The sequence below is a fragment of the Triticum urartu genome, chromosome 2, assembly GCF_003073215.2.
Source record: "Triticum urartu cultivar G1812 chromosome 2, Tu2.1, whole genome shotgun sequence".
Taxonomy (NCBI): domain Eukaryota; kingdom Viridiplantae; phylum Streptophyta; class Magnoliopsida; order Poales; family Poaceae; genus Triticum; species Triticum urartu.
In genome coordinates this window covers 490,924,580-490,939,808 of record NC_053023.1, presented here as the reverse complement: position 1 = coordinate 490,939,808, position 15,229 = coordinate 490,924,580, and positions in this window count along the sequence as shown.

Below are 15,229 nucleotides of genomic sequence, written 5' to 3'. Positions count from 1 at the left end.
GTTTGTGCAGGTATTCGGTGGCTTGTGTGTTATCTCCTACTGGATTGATACGTTGGTTCTCAAAAGCTGAGGGAAATACTTACTCTACTTTGCTGCATCACTCTTTCATCTTCAAGGGAAAAACCAACACAATCTCAAGAGGTAGCAGTGTTCGGCTCGCCGGACAACTTCCGTAGTGAAGACTTGATTATCGACATTGTCCCATTTCATAGCCCCTATCACGCACTCCTGGGTTGAACAATGTTCGCTCGTTTCAACGCTGTCCCTCGCTATGCATACCTAATGTTAAAGATGCTCGGACCCAAGGGCGTCATCACGGTCAATGGAAATACGGAGCGCTCCCTTCGGACAAAGGAACACGCAGCAGCTCTGGCAGCTGAAGACCAAACCGGTGTCGATGGGCCAAAGAACCAGCCCACCGTCAAGGCGTGAGAGGTCAGTAAATGGGCCCGATCCCTGTCCCCATTCAGGGAGCCTCCCTATGCTCGACGTAAATAGGGATTTGCCTCCCACAGCATGCCCACCCCAATCGCACACTGCATGCCTCATCAGCACAACTTCGCACTCAAAATACCATGGGCAGTTGTGGGGTCTAATTCAACTAAACACCAAGTGCTCGGCTTGATCGAGCTATGGTCACATATGTCTTCGGACGTCAAACATGTACCATTTGGGACCTATCCGGCACTAAGCTAGAACATCACATTGACTTCTCATGACTCTTCCTAAAGGTCCCACTAGTACAACGAGGTGCTATACAAACAGTTTTTAACCCCTTTCTGTGAAGGCATTTGGAACCGTCGCCTAGTGAGTGTGGGCAATAGGGGGGTCCTTCCCATACGACCCACAAACCGTCGGGGATATGCCCTCATGGCACACACGCTTGGCAAAATGAGGTCATCTGCGACCGGCGAGCGACCAAATACGGTTATACGTACAGCGGTGCTAAAAAAATACAATTATACAGGAAAAATCATTTCCGGTCGTAAGTACATCCCACCCAGTCAGTCACCGCTAAACGTTTCCATTCGTATATACATCCCACACAGTCGCTCCAAGGAAAATGTTTCTGTTCTCAAGTACATCACACACAATTTTCCCCGTTAAATCGTTTGTGATAGCGTTTCCATTGCACACGGTATTAACAATTTTATCGTTTGCGTTATTGAATGCATCACAGACGGTGCGTAGGAGAAACTGTGTGTCAAGGGCTGTCCATCACACACAATTTTTATGTGGTAAACGTTTGCGCCAGATGGCCTAACGCAAACAGTTTTCAAGAGGATGTCGTGTGTGATTGTTCATTAATCTAACACGGTTTATTCCTAAAAACTGTGTGCGTTATTGAATGCATCGCACATGGTGTTTTCTCAATAACCGTTTGCAATAAAAAACAATTAGTAGGCTAATTATCCAATTATTAATAATCCATTTATTAAGCTAATTGACATTTCATATTAAGCACACAATATATTTCATTTTCATAATTGAAATACATCAGAGTACAACATCATATAGCTTCAGCACCCAACTACCCCATTACACAACTACACCAGCACCAAGTTTCACATGCAACATCTATAACCTTTCGAAATTAGCATCATAGACAGTACATAGATAGATGTATCTCATCTGGAAAACCACAGAAGGTGAATATTGAGCCTTCATTGATGTTGAAGGTCTTTGTAACTTTAGGCCAGTGCCTATGGATGATTGACTGTCCATCCTTCGTCCTCTTCAAGAACACTTCAATATTGAACCGTGGGTGTTGTATGAATAGGTTCCTCGCCTCCTGACCATACAGGTGGTTTGAGAGGTAATCATCAATGAACTACTTTGGAAAGGCCTGAAAACAAGGATGTGCCTAAATATCTTCTCTATATTGGAAATGGGGCAAAGGAATAAAAAAGGCAAGGTATAATAGTTAGTACCATCCTGTAGTGAACTGATGTCTTCTTCATTGTGCAAACAAAGATCTTGTTGTTTTTTGTTGCTAATTTCTTCATCCTAACAATCTTTCTGAGTTTCTTGACTTGACTGATATTCATGGACAACTCATTTCCCCATATGCAAAAAGGGTCGAACAGTGGGTCAAAACCTCTGACAGCAGGACCTACATGTGCAAGACCAAATTGTTAAAAACCTAAATATTAGAATGGTTCCGGCAATTGCACAACAATGTGCTATTAGACAATAGACCATGCATGTGATAACCTCAATTGTAAACCTCATTGCTTCCCATTGTTTCCTTGCAACACATATAAGGTAGTTAGTCATCAGGTTAAGTAAGGGTTCTCATGCTATCAGTAAAATATGTTGATGAAAAATAAACACATTGCAGATTCATTAGATTAATTCAAGCCACATGGAAAACCCATTTATCCAAACCAAGCATGATTAAGAACTAGGAAATATAGCACTTGTATATGTTTCTCATGTATTAAGTGTAGCCAAATTTGATTTATTCCTCACATGCACAAAAATATTAAATTTTACCCACGACAATTGGACATCGCATTGCAGAATTGAACCAAGCAGTTAACTAAACACCACAACAAATGAACCAAACATTAACTGAGCACCACAGTGCACAATATAACATACTCCTAATAGAAGATCAGATAGTTAACCAAACCAAGCATGCTTAACAACTTGGAAATATAGCAATTGTATTTGTTTCTCATGTATTTACTACAACCAAATTCAATTTATTCCTCACATGGTATACAATAACAGAATAAACCCACAACTATTGAACATCGCATGCAGAATTGAACCAAACAGTTAACGAAACACCACAACACAAACGAACAAAACGTTAACTGAGCACCACATTGCATAATGTATAACCAAGCCAAGCATGCTTAACAACTTGGAAATGTCTCAATTGTATTCGTTTCTCATGTATTTTGTAAAGATAAATTCGATTTATTTCTCACATGGAAGAAAATACAAAATTGTAGCCTGAAGAATCAAACATCACATTTGCAGAGTTGAACCAAACAGTTAACTGAAGACAACAACTAATTAACAAAATAGTTAATAAGTGAGCACCACACTGCACGACATATAGAACATATACACTAGAGCAACATGTTGCATGGTAAAATTACATAGCACAATTCACTAGAATTTGTGAAGGAATGGCAGGAGCAGCACACGCAATGGGTAAACCGAGCATGCTTAACTGGCGTAGCTAGAAAATGGCAAGGTGCTCCTCCAAGATCTCGGGTTCAGCACGAATGGCAGCCATTGCAACCTCATCCGCGCGTGCGGCCGCGATTTGCTTCTCCGCTGCCAAATGCTCCTTGAGATCCTGGCTATACTGCGTGCACCATGTCTTAGGGCAGCGCTTATTTGGTGGAGGGCTCGGCGATTTGGGTGGAAGGTGTCGCGCTCGCGCCGGCAGTCGGGGCATGTGGGATGTGGAAGGGGGAGGAGGATGGGGGTCGGGTGTATATTACCTGCCTAGATAGGCGAGGCCGAGCAGCATGAAGGAGGGTCACCGGCGAGGAGGCGGCGCTGCAAGAAAGGAGTGATGGTTTCAACTTGGAAAGGAAGGCGGAAACAGGGGAAATGTGGATTTTGGTAAGGGGGAGGGGGCGGGGAGGTAGATATTTCCGCGGAAGCCGAAAATTTGGAATCGCTTCAGCGGAAAAAATGGCGCGCAAAGTGTCATCAGACACGGTCCCTTATTCAGAACTATGTACAATATGTGAACATCATAGATGATTTAGATAGCTTAACCCGTGTGTGATGAGTTTGAACGTCAAAAATTTTGGTTCAAATTTCCCTTGTTACAGTGGTCATCCACGTAATTTCATAATTTGGGTACACAAAGGAGACTACAACACACCCACACTTCTCACTCGAGCAAGTTCAGCTATTAAATAGAGCTAGCTGACCTAAACATTACTCTAACAAATTAAAGACAACCGGTCTTAATTAAAAAACAAAGATTACTACTACGGCTGGTGCTCGTCGATCTTTGCCGCCGCCTCCATATCCAGCTCGTGCCCAACGGTGTCCTGGGGAAGGGGCTCCATGGCATCAATTGCACCATACTCCGCAAGCATCTCGCCATCCGCGTCCGCCATATCTTTGGAATAGGCCGCCACGAGCTGGGCGTGGGCGGCCGTGGTCCGGGCTTTGGCGGGCTCCATCGTGGCAAGGTATGCCACGCAGGAAAGGACGGCTGCTCGAACTCTCTCGTCAATTGCTAACTCTTCGGCCGTGGGTTGCCGACCGTTGTCGGAGAAGCTTCGTTTGATTTGTGTGGTGACCACCACGAGCTGGGCGTGGACGGCCTTGACATGGTCGTGGGCGGCCTCCATCAGGGCTAAGGCTGCCGCTGCGGAACGGACAGCTACTGTGCCACTCTCGCCAGTTGCTATCCTCGAGGCAGATGTTGTTGCCGCCGCCTGAGAAGCAACAATGGCCGTTTTGGCTGCCTTGGCTGCCCGGACGCAGATTGCGGTCGCCCTCACAAAGCTTGTTAGCATGCGCCTGGCGGCTGCGCCGCGCTCTCGTCGGAGTGGGCCACCGAAGTTTCCCTCACGACGCGGGTCCACGTCCCCATCTTTCACCGGTGATGATTGAATAGTGAAATGATATTTTGCGGAGCGGGCTAGTGTGCTTGACACTCCAACGGTGCTCCAAGATATTTTGTGCTGCATCTCACATGGTTGGTGATAATAAACTGTGTGCGATCTACTTGATTTTCCGTATTGATTTGAATTATGTAATGGGGTCACAGCTGCAAAGGATGGTGTTTGAATTGCTAGAACTTTTATGTGCAGTGAACATGCAACTATAGATGTGTCGTCAAAAAAGCTGGAATTATTCAGGGTTCGTTTGGACGTTTTTATACATTAACCTGGTTTTGTAGGCATTTCGGGTGCATAATTGAAATTTGAACTACATGCACATGCTCCAGTGCATATAAACTGGTTGAAAAATCAAATATGTGTCCATGGTTGCATGCTTAGGCCCAATGCAAGAAATGGGAATGAATGTCAAACACCCTGGCACCGTCACTCGGCCGCAAATATTGAGATACTTGGTTTTTAAATTCTAGTAAATCCAAAACTCGTCTGAAATTCATGAAACTTTGCATGCTATCATGGAGCGGCATCAACATGCCGTGGTAAAATTTTTGTCCCATTTGGGGGCAGGTTTGGGTATAAGCTTCTCCCAAACCAGAGCTTCTCACAACAAGTGTGATGGTTTCGGTAGGGAACGTGCCACCTTTGGGGACAAAACGGTATCCGTTGCCTCTTATTGCTTCTAAAAAATTTCTAGTGTCAACATAGAACAACAGGAGTGTTGTGTTTAATTTTTGAATTTTTTTGGGTTCGTTTGGACATTTTTATACATTAACTTGGTTTTGTAGGCATTTCAGGTGCATAATTCAAATTTGAACTACATGCACATGATCCAGTGCATATAAACTAGTTGAAAAATCAAATATGTGTCCTGCGGTGCATGCTTAGGTCCCATGCAAGAGATGGCAATGAATTTCAAACACCATGCCACTGCCACTCAGCCGCAAACATTGAGATACCTGGTTTTTAAATTCTACTAAATCCAAAAATCGTCTGAAATTCATGAAACTTGGCATGCTATCATGGAGCGGCATAAACATGTCATGGTAAAATTTTTGTCCCATTTGGGGCAGGTTGGGGTATAAGCGTCTCACAAAACTAGAGCTTCTCAGAACAAGCGTGATGGTTTCAGTAGGGAACGTGCCACCTTTGGGGACGAAACATATCTGTTGCCTCTTATTGCTTTCAAAAAATTTCTAGTGCCAACATAAAACAACAGGAGTGTTGTGTTTAATTTTTGAATTTTTCGGGGTTCATTGGGACATTTTTGTACATTAACTTGGTTTTGTAGGCATTTCAGGTGCATAATTGAAATTTGAACTACATGCACATGCTCTAGTGCATATAAACTGGTTGAAAAAACAAATATGTGTCCTTGCTTGCATGCTTTGGTCCCATGCAAGAAATGTGAATGAATTTCAAACACCCTGCCACCGTCACTAGGCCGCAAACATTGAGATACCTGGTTTTTAAATTCTAGTAAATCCAAAACTCGTCTGAAATTCATGAAACTTGGCATGCTATCATGGAGCGGCATCAACATGTCGTGGTAAAAAAAATTCCCATTTGGGGTAGGTTTGGGTATAAGCGTCTCACAAACCAGAGGTTCTTAGAACAAGCGTGATGGTTTCGATAGGGAACGTGCCACCTTTGGGGATGAAACGATGTCTGTTGCCTCTTATTGCTTTCAAAAAATTTCTAGTGTCAACATAGAATAACAAGAGTGTTGTGTTTAATTTTGAAAATTTTCAGGGTTCGTTTGGATATTTTTATACATTAACTTGGTTCTGTAGGCATTTCAGGTGCATAATTCAAGTTTGAACTACATGCACATGGTCCAGTGCATATAAACTGGTTGAAAAATCAAATCCGTGTCCTTGGTTGCATGCTTCGGTCCCATGCAAGAAATGGGAATGAATTTCAAACACCCTACCACCGTCACTCGATCGCAAACATTGAGATACTTGGTTTTTAAATTCTAGTAAATCCAAAACTCGTCTAAAATTCATGAAACTTGGCATGCTATCATGGAGCGGCATCAACATGTCGTGGTAAATGTTTTGTCCCATTTGGGGCAGGTTTGGGTATAAGCGTCTCACAAACCAGAGCTTCTCACAACAAGCGTGACGGTTTCTGTAGGGAACGTGCCACCTTTGGGGACGAAATGATATCCATTGCCTCTTATTGCTTTCAAAAAATTTCTAGTGTCAACATAGAACAACATGAGTGTTTTGTTTAATTTTGGAATTTTTTGGGGTTCGTTTGGACATTTTTATACATTAACTAGGTTTTCTAGGCATTTTATGTGCATAATTCAAATTTGAACTACATGCACATGCTCCAGTGCATATAAATTGTGTGCATTCTATTAACCATTCACGTGACGGCACGCCTCACTCTTTTAATGGCTAGGAGGTGCTGTGCGGATAGGTGCTTGAGTGCTTGACTAAACAGGAGGCGTGCAAACTGTACTCCAATGCGGAGGCTCACCGGGAAGCGTGTGAGCTATACGCCATGCATGCTCACCAGAAAGCAAGCCATTTGACTTCCATGGACGCCCGCCTTGCTCGCATCCTCTCCATTAATGGCGCCAAGCCGCACTTTAATTAGGTTTTTAAATATAACAAACTCATCGAAAAAGTTTTAGTTAGAACGCCCATATGCAAAACCGATAACTTCCTCAGGAAGCCAAGGGTAAATGTGCCTAGCAAGATTTGTGTAGCTCTTGATCGCAAACGTTTTAGTTAGAACACCCGTATGCAAACCGACAGCTTCCCAGGAAGCCAAGAGAAAATATGCCGAGCAGGATTTTTGTAGCTCTTGATCACAAACGTTTTAGATAGAACACCTATATGCAAAGTGAGAGCTATGGTCTTCCCCCTTAAGTCGAGGAAAAATTCGCAGCGCAGGATTTGTGCATCCCTTCAACACAAACGGTTGTTTTGGATGACCCATGTGCAACCACGTACATACCATTTGGTAAGATTTGCATCTGTCATATTGGGTATGTTGCCATTTGTCAAACTGCAAAGATTGACATTTGTTGATCTAGTAACATTGCCATTTGTCAATCCTTGTAACACTCGATTTGTCAAAATATGCAGCTAAAAATCACTAGCACTATCTAATTTTTGCAACTAAAATTCAGTAATTAAGCATAGATTTCATTCATAGATTAAGTAGCCGTTTTAATTTATACAAGCAGTTCAACTCGACAGCTGAACCAACCAAACTTTTCCCCAATTGTTGCCAACGACATACTGAAATACCTAGTTCAACTATATATACTAGCTAATTTTCAGTACGTTGTATAGTTCCACCACACATCTATAGTCAGATGAACTGAAAAATAGCCCCTAAACACTACTACTACGGAGGGGATTTGTGCTACATCCGGTAGCCTCTCCTCTGCCGAGCGCGCTCGGTAAGAGGAAGAGGAGGAGCAGGAGCCTACCGATGAGCTGGACAAATGCAATATGGTGCCTGCCACTGCTGCACATTCAGCGACGCTCGCCAGCTCGAATGCCCACTTCTGCTCCGGACGATCCCTCTCGAAGTGGCCGGACTGCTCGTAGGTCTCCTGATTCCTCGCCTTTGCATCGGCGTGTGCTGTGGCCACGGCTACGGTAAGGCTCTTTGTGTGCTTGACGAGGCGCTCCTCCTCCTCCTCCCACAGGAACTCGATGTAGCGCGCAAGGTCGCTGACACACATGCGGGCCTCCACCTCCGCCTCCCTCCTTTGGGCGGCGGTGGCGGAGTGGGTGATGATCCCGGCGGTCGACGGTGGGCTGGCGGCCACGGCGACCGACGATGGGGTGGCGGCCATGAACACCACCTCCCGCCTTCTGGCCGCGGTGGTGGAGCGGGTGATGGCCACGGTGGCCAACAGTGGGGTGGCGGCCACGACGACCACCTCCCGCCTTCGGGCCGCGGTGGCGGAACGGGAGATGGCCCTGGCTTTCGGCGATGGTGTGGCGGCAACGGCGGCCGGCAATAGCTGCCGACGGGCAATGGCGGCGGAGCGTGTGGTGGGTGTTTCGCGCACACCCAACAGGGACGCTACGCGCACTACACTACGTCGGGGACTGCGCTGCCGCCGTGGTGTAGCCTCCCAGCTAGAGCTGTCCTCCGATAACGGCGGAGTGGCTAAGCAACGACGACAGACCGGTGCCATTGGCGATTGTGGGAGAAGCAAATGAGATAAGCTACAGGGAGGGAGGGGAAAATGCGACGCAGGACTCACCGGCCGTGAGGGTTTATATAGCAGGCCGATAAGCATTGGGATTTTGGGGGATTTCACCGAGTCGGGCGGGAATCTTGCGCGGGAACCTGCGAGGTTGCGCGGGAATGGGCTCACCGACGATTCATTGGCACCACTTCGAGCCACCATTTGGACAAAAGAACGCCCTCACGCGCTGCGCAAGCTTGCGCTGTAAGCCGTCTGCGGCACCGGGGTGACAAGACGTGCAAGAGGAGGACGAAAGGACACGTACACATATGGTTAATACAAAAAAATATTTGCGATTTAATTACCTAGTATACCCCCATCCTGGTTTATAAGTAGGATTTAACTAATAAAATATGAGTGCATGTCGCCAAAGATTATATCGTTGGAGTCGTATTTGAACATAGTTTCCAGCTATACAATTTTTGTAACATGCATCAACACTTTTTTGCTTAAATTTAAGGTTATATACCAGCAAGCATTTGCCCGCAACACACATGGCTTATTCCATCACAAACAGCTCGGATGGATCAACTGTATGCCACGTATCGCGCACGCAACTCTAATCTGATTCGTGCTTGATGCCTCCGACATCGCTCGCGCAGTTCGTCTTATTTGCCACCTATCACCGTGCCGGCCTCTGCTCGCGTCCCTCGGCAAGCTTGCTACCTCTTGAGCACTGCGTTGGATTTCCCCAAAGAGGAGAGGATAATGCAACAAAGTAGCGTAAGCATTTCCCTCAGTTTTTGAGAACCAAGATATCAATCCACTAGGAGGCTATGCGCGAGTCCCTCGTACCTACACAAAAACAATAGCTCAATGCAACCAACGCGCCTAGGGGTTGTCAATCCCTTCACGGTCACTTACGAAAGTGGGATCTGATAGAGATGATAAATAATATTTTTGGTATTTTTGGTATAGAGATGCAAAGTGAAAAGTAAAAGGCAAAGTAAAAGCAAAGCAATAATAAAGTGATGGAGATTGATATGATGAGAAAGAGACCCCGGGGCCATAGGTTTCACTAGTGGCTTCTCTTAAGAGCATAAGTATTCTACAATGGGTGAACAAATTACTGTTGAGCAATTGGCAGAATTGAGCATAGTTATGAGAATATCTAGGTATGATCATGTATATAGGCATCACGTCCGAGACAAGTAGACCGACTCCTACCTGCATCTACTGCTATTACTCCACTCATCGACCGCTATCCAGCATGCATCTAGAGTATTAAGTTAAAAACAGAGGGATAGTTTCATGCAATATGATAAAAACCCCATCTTGTTATCCTCGATGGCAACGATACAATACGTGCCCTGCTGCCCCTTCTGTCACTGGGAAAGGACACCGCAAGATCGAACCCAAACCTAAGCACTTCTCCCATGGCAAGAACAACCAATCTAGTAGGCCAAACCAAACTGATAATTTGAAGAGACTTGCAAAGATAACCAATCATACATAAAAATTCAGAGAAGATTCAAATATTATTCATAGATAGACTTGATCATAAACCCACAATTCATCAATCTCAACAAACACACCGCAAAAAGAAGATTACATCGAATAGATCTCCACGAGAGAGGGGGAGAACATTGTATTGAGATCCAAAAAGAGAGAAGAAGCCATCTAGCTACTAACTATGGACCCGTAGGTCTGAAATAAACTACTCACACTTCATCGGAGGGGCTTGGATGATGATGTAGAAGCCCTCCGTGATCGATGCCACCTCCGGCAGAGCTCCGGAACAGGCCCCAAGATGGGTTCTCACGGATACAGAAAGTTGCGGCAGTGGAATTAGGTTTTTGGCTCCGTATCTGATCATTTGGGGGTACGTGGATATATATAGGAGGAAGAAGTACGTCGGTGGAGCAACAGGGGGCCCACGAGGCAGGGGGCGCGCCCTAGGGGGGGCGCCCTCCACCCTCGTGACCGCCTCGTGGCTTTCTTGACGGAGGGTCCAAGTCTCCTGGATCTTATCTCATGAGAAAATCACATTTTCGAAGGTTCCATTCCGTTTGGACTTCGTTTGATATTCCTTTTCTTCGAAACTCTAAAACAACCAAAAAACAACAATTCTAGGCTGGGCCTCCGGTTAATAGGTTAGTCCCAAAAATAATATAAAAGTGGATAATAAAGCCCAATAATGTCCAAAACAGTAGATAATATAGCATGGAGCAATAAAAAACTAGAGATACGTTGGAGACGTATCAAGCATCCCCAAGCTTAATTCCTGCTCGTCCTCGAGTAGGTAAATGATAAAAACAGAATTTTTGATGCGGAGTGCTACATGGCATAATTTCAATGTAAATCTTCTTAATTGTGGTATGAATATTCAGATTCAAAAGATTCAAGACAAAAGTTCATGATGACATAAAAATAATAATACTTCAAGCATACTAACAAAGCAATTATGTCTTCTCAAAATAACATGGCCAAAGAAAGCTATCCCTACAAAATCATATAGTCTGGCTATGCTCTATCTTCACCACACAAAGTATTTAAATCATGCACAACCCCGATGACAAGCTAAGCAATTGTTTCATACTTTTGACATTTTCAAAACTTTTTCGATCTTCACGCAATACATGAGCGTGAGCCATGGATATAACACTATATGTGGAATAGAATGGTGGTTGTGGATAAGACAAAAAGGGGGAAGATAGTCTCACATCAACTAGGCGTATCAACGAGCTATGGAGATGCCCATCAATAGATATCAATGTGAGTGAGTAGGGATTGCCATGCAATGGATGCACTAGAGCTATAAGTATATGAAAGCTCAACAAAAGAAACTAAGTGGGTGTGCATCCAACTCTCTTGCTCACGAAGACCTAGGGCATTTTGAGGAAGCCCATCATTGGAATATACAAGCCAAGTTTTATAATGAAATATTCCCACTAGTATATGAAAGTGACAGAATGAGAGAACTCTCTATCATGAAGATCATGGTGCTACTTTGAAGCACAAGTGTGGTAAAAGGATAGTAACATTGTCCCTTCTCTCTTTTTCTCTCATTTTTTGGGGCCTTTTTATGGCCTCTTTTTTTCGTACGGAGTCTCATCCTGACTTGTGGGGGAATCATAGTCTCCATCATCCTTTCCTCACTTGGGACAATGCTCTAAAAATGATGATCATCACACTTTTTATTTTTCTTACAACTCAACAATTACAACTCAATACTTAGAACAAAATATGACTCTATATGAATGCATCCGGCGGTGTACCGGGATATGCAATGAATCAAGAGTGACATGTATGAAAGAATTATGAACGGTAGCTTTGCCACAAATATGATGTAAACTACATGATCATGCTAGCAATATGACAATGATGGAGAGTGTCATAATGAACGGAACAGTGGAAAGTTGCATGGAAATATATCTCGGAATGGTTATGTAAATGCCATGATAGGTAGGTATGGTGGCTGTTTTGAGGAAGGTATTTGGTGGGTGTATGATACCGGCGGAAAGTGCGCGGTATTAGAGAGGCTAGAAATGGTGGAAGGAAGGAAAGTGCGTACAATGCATGGACTCAACATTAGTCATAAAGAACTCATATACTTATTGCAAAAATCTAGAAGTTATCAAAGCAAAGTATTATGTGCATGCTCCTAGGGGGATAGATTGGTAGGAAAAGACCATCGCTCGTCCCCAACCACCACTCATAAGGAAGACAATCAATAAATAAATCATGCTCCGACTTCATCACATAACGGTTCACCATACGTGCATGCTACGGGAATCACAAACTTTAACACAAGAATTTCTAAAATTCACAACTACTCAACTAGCATGACTCTAATATCACCATCATCATATCTCAAAACAATTATCAAGCATCAATTTTTTTCTTAGTATTCACCGCACTCAAAAGAGGGGATGCCTTCCGGGGCATCCCCAAGATTTGGCTTTTAGGTGTCCTTAGATTATATTTGGGGTGCCATGGGAATCCCCAAGCTTAGGCTCTTGCCACTCCTTGTTCCATAATCCATCAAATCTTTACCCAAAACTTGAAAACTTCACAACACAAAACTTAAAGTAGAAAATCTCGTGAGCTCCGGTAGCGAAAGAAAACAAAAGACCACTTCAAGGTAATGTAATGAACTCATTCTTTATTTATATGGGTGTTATACCTACTGTATTCCAACTTCTCTATGGTTCATAAACTATTTTACTAGCCATAGATTCATCAAAATAAGCAAACAACACACAAAAAACAGAATCTGTCAAAAACAGAACAGTCTGTAGTAATCTGTAGCTAGCGCTGTCGGTGTACTAGAGTAGGGGTACCCTAGTACCCCGAACTCGTGCACGGGCAGTCGCAGCATCCCCGCGGCAAGGCTTGCCGGGTGACCGCCAGGACCCTCCGCGGTCCCTTTGAAGACCATTCAAGGACAAAGTACTCAAGACAAGACCCCGGCAAGAGGAGCTTGCCGGGAAGAAGGCAAGACCCCGACAAGAGGAGCTTGCCGGGAAGGCCACCAGAAGCGTCCCAAGGCCCCGGCAAGAGGCGCTTGCCGGGAAGGCCATCCAAGGCATTCCAAGGAACTTGCCGCGGCGCGCTACGTGCCCCAGCAAGGCCCGGAGAGCGACAAACTCCCGGAAGCGACAAGTCGACGGCCGCGGCAAGGCGCTTGCCGCGGCAAGCCCCCACTCCACGCCCGCGCTCCAGCACATCCACCCACGTGTCGCTCCGGGGCCCCTCCCAAGCGCACGTGGCAGGAGACTGTGCAGCTAGGGGCGTGCGGTGGCACGCAGGCGCTGACAAGACAACCATCGTGGCAAGACGGTGGCGTCCCTAGCGGTCCCTTTCGGTGCTGTCTAGGCGACACAGACGGGCATTTAATGCCCTTGTCCCCTGACCGTCAGGGTTAGGTATGATAACACTGTAGCGGGTAGCTGTGCCTACTACAACACCTAGCTGTGCCTACCCACGGCACCCTTTCCACTTTTGCCCTCCGTTGCCCTATGTCGGTAACCCCTTGAGCATATAAAAGGAGGCCCGGGGTAACGTAGAGGGGGTCGGCCATTTTGAGAGCCTCAGGGAGCAATTCCACACACTCACGCTCGGTCTCGGTCCCGAGCTAGAAATCAATACCAATCCACAAAGCAGGAGTAGGGTTTTACGCATCCGTGCGGCCCGAACCTGGGTAAATCGCTCGCGTGCTTCGCCTCGATTTACTCCTCGCACAACCAACCGCCCGCGTACTTCGCCTCGATCTGCTCTTTGCGCAACCTCTGCCCCACGCCGAACCAAAAGGGATCCGGTCCGCCGGTCCCATAGGTGCCCGTGGATCAGAAACCCCGGCATCTCTGGCGCGCCAGGTAGGGGGCGTCGAAGTTGTGTGAATCAGATCCGGCGTTCTCGCGGGCCAGATCTTCATCTTCTTCATCGATCTTCACCATCTTCATCAACATGCCGCCGAAGAAGAAAGTTTCGGAGGCAGCTGCTCCGTCCGCGCCGAGCCACCCACCGCCGGAGCAAACGGATGGTGGGGCATGCGCCGGCGGAAGGGCACGCATCGACGAGGGAACTCACGGTGCTGCCAGGTCCCAGGACAAGGCCGTGCTGCCCATCGGCGGCGTGGCCGGCTCCCACAACGACCGGGCGCACTCCAAGACCTCGGCGTCTGTGCATGCACCGCGCCCATCTCAGGAGGCGCGGGACCGGCAGCGCCATGGTACTCACGGTACCATGCACTCGCTGGATCAAGATCGAGCTGGTGGATCTCGGAGCGCCCAAGACCACCATGCACGTCAACACACCCAGAACAGATAAGTTGCCAAAGCCTGAGCAACCAGATCTCTAATTTTTAAGCTATCCCCCGTGGATCGTCTCACTTTGTATGAGAAGCCTGTGCGCGGAGGAGCCAACTCGTAGCTGGCTGCGCCCTTGCGTTGTTTCGAGCTCGCTCAACAACATTAGGTGAGCTGCGGCTAGTTGCTACACTAGCCGCGCCCTTGCATTGTTTTGAGCCTGCTCAACAACGTAAGTTAGCTGCGGCAAGTTGCTTAACTAGTCGCGCCCTTACTTTGCTTCGAGCCCCGCTCAGCAACTTAAGTGAGCTGTAGCTAGCTGCGACGAGGTTTCTTGCTGGTAGCGGCACCGCCAGCAGCCTGCTGACGTTTCGCACTCAGCGCTCGCGGCCCTGGTGCCTGCGCCGGCAAGTTCCCTAAAAGCGTGGGGTAAAAACATACAAAGTTGACGCCGAAATGGGAAGGCCCTTACCGAGTGAAACGAGTCACTGGGCCCGGCGCTGTCCGCCTTGAGACCGAAGATAGCATCCCTGTGAGCAACTCCTGGAACATCGAGCATCTTCGTAAGTTTTACCCGTAAGGCGCGGTTGTCGGAACCCATTCCGGCAACCACCTCTTGTACAAAGTCTTGCCGCTGTTGCATGTAA